The sequence below is a fragment of the Felis catus genome, chromosome B2 (assembly GCF_018350175.1).
Source record: "Felis catus isolate Fca126 chromosome B2, F.catus_Fca126_mat1.0, whole genome shotgun sequence".
NCBI classification, from domain to species: Eukaryota; Metazoa; Chordata; class Mammalia; order Carnivora; family Felidae; genus Felis; species Felis catus.
The window spans coordinates 127,605,904-127,610,000 of NC_058372.1; the positions used below are offsets into that span (position 1 = coordinate 127,605,904).

General features: G+C 36.3%; 1 long non-coding RNA gene across 1 annotated transcript in view; it reads right to left on the bottom strand.

The window, feature by feature from the left end:
- Nucleotides 1-3,755: 3,755 nt before the first annotated feature.
- Nucleotides 3,756-4,097, bottom strand: part of LOC123385560 — a 48,190-nt gene continuing 47,848 nt past the window's right edge. The window contains exon 5 of the long non-coding RNA XR_006598348.1: nucleotides 3,756-3,950. This is a non-coding gene — a long non-coding RNA (uncharacterized LOC123385560). The remainder of the gene's footprint in view (nucleotides 3,951-4,097) is intronic.

Sequence of the window (4,097 nt, forward strand, 5' to 3'; positions counted from 1 at the left end):
GAAAAGATCAGGCAGAAAGTTGCTCATGAAAGGAAAACAGTTAATACGCAAAGGTGAGAATATATGTAGTGTATTTAAGGAACAGAATTATTTCCAGGAATCTGTAAATCCATATTCAGAGAGTTATTGTCCCAATAAATAAGTTCTGAATGTAATATGATTATAGTATGTAGATCCGTAAATTTTTTTGCCTTCAAGAAACTATCTTAATGTTCGAACAAGTTATGCATGACTTCTAAGAACAACACACTCTAAAAACCACATGGCTACTTTCTCTCTAAGTTTAGATAAGGCTAATAAAATCAAACTAATACAATATTTTTTTCTGACTTGAAATGTTAAAATATCTGATCCCTTTTCATGTATGATAGAAATATTCTGTTCCAGGGGTGCCTGAATGGCTCATTGGTTAAGCATCCACCTTCAGCTCAGGTCATGGTCTCAAGGTTTATGAGTTCGAGCCCCACATCGGGCTCCATGCTTACAGCTCAGAGCCTGGAGCCTGTTTCAGATTCTATGTCGCCCTCTCCCTCTGTCACTCCCCTGCTCATGCTCTGTCTCTCTCTCTGAAAAATAAACATTAAAATAATTTTATGGAAGTATTCTATGCTATTTCAAATAATGTGATGTTCTTTGACTTGTGTGCAAAATTATTATTGCTGCTTCCATTGTTTACTTTTTTCTCCTCATATGCAATTCAACTTATTTGCTGTCTTATACCTTTTAATTCTAAAGGCTTTACGATGTCATATTTTCTTGTTTCTTCGTATAATAGCTTTATTAGTTCAAATCAAGGGATGATCACATGGTCTAAACTGTCATGATGATACAATATTTAGCTCTTCTGTGTAGCTGAAACTGAGTCTTTCTTTCCTCTCTACCTGCTGGCTGTTTCCTAAACTTTACAGCATCTGCCTTGAATCTGTTTGAAACTTTGTAAGTACTTTGCTTTTCCTTTTCTCATGGTTACATTCTCATGACTTGTGAGAGGCTCTCTTGGACTCTAAGCTCTCCATTTTTCACTTTTAATTTCATAATCACCTTTATAATCCTCTAAAACAGTTGCAACACTGACTCCTTTTCTTGTTAAAGAGCACTCTTTGAGATTAAGGACATATTTGTTTAAAGAAAAAAGTATCCCCAAGTATACTTACTTTCTACGTTAATATTTGGACAAGTTATGTGCATTATAGTTTATTGAGAATACTAATATATTCATCATAAAAAAAAGTAATGCTCAGGGAGCCTGGGTGACTCAGTTGGTTAAGCGTCTGACTCTTGATTTTGGCTCAGGTCAGGATTTCACGGTTTGTGAGGTCAAACCCCGTGTTGGGCTCTGTGCTGACAGCTAGGAGCCTGCTTGGGATTCTTCCATCCCTCTGTCCCTCCCCCACTCACACTCTTACTCTCTCAAAATAAATAAATAAACTTTAAAAAAACAGTTTATGCTCTATTATTTTTCTTTTTTTTTTAATGTTTCTGTTCTGAATAATGAACCAAATAAAAATTATCTTTTAGGAACTGTCACTACTGATTAGATTGTCAGTATCAAAATCACATAACTAGAAAGAATGTTGAGATATTGCTAACCAAGCCCATCTAGACCACCTTAAACAAAACCACTCAGTCTTTTGTCTCTACTACCATTTCACTGATTTCATACACTGTTGCTTCCGTTAGTATCTTGTAAGATACCTGTCACTCCCACCGGACAGAGTGGTGTTCAAACACGAGGTCTTGTAACCAAGCACCAAAACCGAGTGCCAGATATAGCAGGAATACCAAAAACTACTTGGTGGAAGAATGTCGGCAAAACAGAAGCAAATAGTAGCTTATAACATTTCACCATCATGCATTGATAGTGGCAGGATCAAGACGAAACCTGTTCCAGTTCATAGAGCAGTTCCTTTTTAGTTCTCACTGGTTTTTCTGTAACATTTCTTAACATTTTTTGATTATGAAACTCATTCATATTTATTATGAAATAAAAAAGTAAAGTATAATATGTATATGAAAAATAATATACTAAATGTAGATACCCAGGTATAAATATCATTAAATTATTGATGTCTTTTTTGTGTGTTTGTGTATATGTGTGTTTAACTGAGGTAATTTGCCATATATTGCATATTGTTTTCTGGCATAAAAAATTACTGGTACCAGGGTGCCTGGGTAGCTCAGTTGGTTAAGTGTCTGGCTTCAGCTCAGGTCATGATCTCACAGTCTGTGAGTTCAATCCCCCCATAGGGCTCTGTGCTGACAGCTCAGAGCCTGGATGGAGCCTGCTTTGGATTCTGTGTCTCCCTCTCTTTGCCCCTCCCCTGTTCATGCTCTGTCTCTCTCTCTCTCAAAAGTAAATAAACTTTAAAGAAAAAATTACTGGTGCCATTAATTGTGAAATAAGAAATGGTGTATAGAAATGGTTTAGGGATGTATATTAAATTTGGTTTCTAAATTACATCTAAGTGGAGGTATTCAGTAGATTATGCATTTTCTCAAGTAGCTTTCAGCAAATTTGGGTGTAAGGAAAAGGTAGAACTTCTAGAGAGTCAGCATTTTGTCACACGGGTAGCACAAAAAGGTAGTACAAAATAGCACCTATAAGGCTTGTGCACCTCTGGTTACTATACTCAGGAAGATAATGATGCAACCAGGCAAGATTGTAAAGATGGAAGAATAAATGTATGACATTGACATTGGTATGGGGAAAATGAAGACAGAAAAATATAATAGAAATCTGTATGAAGAAGATAAAAATTAAATAAGCAGACAAAAGGAACTGCCAGAAATTAGAAATAAAGCAAAGAGAACAATATCCACAAGGCCAAGGAAGGAGATAATGATAGTAAGACAGAAGTTTCAGTAAACAGCTCAATCAAGAAACATCTATTGTGAATTACCGTATGTCGGGTATGGTATTATGGTGTTATAGAGCTAAGTGTGAGGAAAGGAGAAATACAAAGATGAGGAAAGCGAAGCTTCTGATCTCAAGAAGCCTGCAATTAAGCAAAAACATAAAACAAGTACATCAATTACTATATTTCAAATCTAATAACCAGAACCCTGATTAAGGCACACAATTACAAGAGCCCTGAGTGAGGAGCAAAATGAGATATCAAAGGCACAAATGAAACAACAGTTGGGAAATCAGGACAGATTTCACAGAGGAAGGGCAAAATAAACTTTGAGGGATAAATTAGAGTCATATATGTGTAGATTTGAAGGCAGGAAAGCAAACAGAAAAGCCCTGGAAATGACTGAGAATGAAAAGCTGGAGCATGCCCAGATGGCAGCAAGCAATGCAGGTGGGAGAACTAAAGGTAGCAGACAATTACAATAAAGACCTTTTGAAATTTTGAATCAATGGAGGCATTATTTCCTTTGCAGGGTTTTAGCAGTTCAATGCTTCTGTTGTGTAAAAAGGAATATATATATCTTCCTATCTGCTAAGCCTCCATGGATGCTGAAATGTTTTCGTCACTGATATTATGAAGAAATTGTTATTCACACACGCAAATAAATCAACCATTATGGCGTTTCCTGCTCAAACATAGCCAATCATTTACAAAAAAAAAAGTATATGAGCATATTGCCTACTATGTTTGGCAACTATCCACCAGACTGATGCCATTTTATGCTTCAGGGTTTTTGCAAATATAAATACATTTTTCAGGGTAGGAGCAATTTGAGAAACCACAGTGTTCCTTAGCTCATCATCAGAAACGGTAATTAGCACATCAGTAAATTACCTGTAGAATTTTATTTCCGTGAACAAGAAAATAATGTTATCTCACTCAGTGCAGCAGGCTGATGTGAATTATGACTTTCAGGAAAATGAAGCCTTATGATTATCTGCCAAAGGTGCACATTCACACTGATGATGTTGCTGTTCCAGCAACTTGTTATTCTGAAGTACAGGGTGGTGTTCATAGAATATTCTGACGAAGTCCCTAGAACAATTTGAACACAAGTATGTTCTGCTCATTGCCTTCCCTCTGAGATTAGGGTGCTGAACATTTTACTATTTCCCTTTGTTTAGTTGGTGCTCTTAAATACCCCAAGAAAGCCTCTTCAAATGTGTCTACAACAAACTGCTA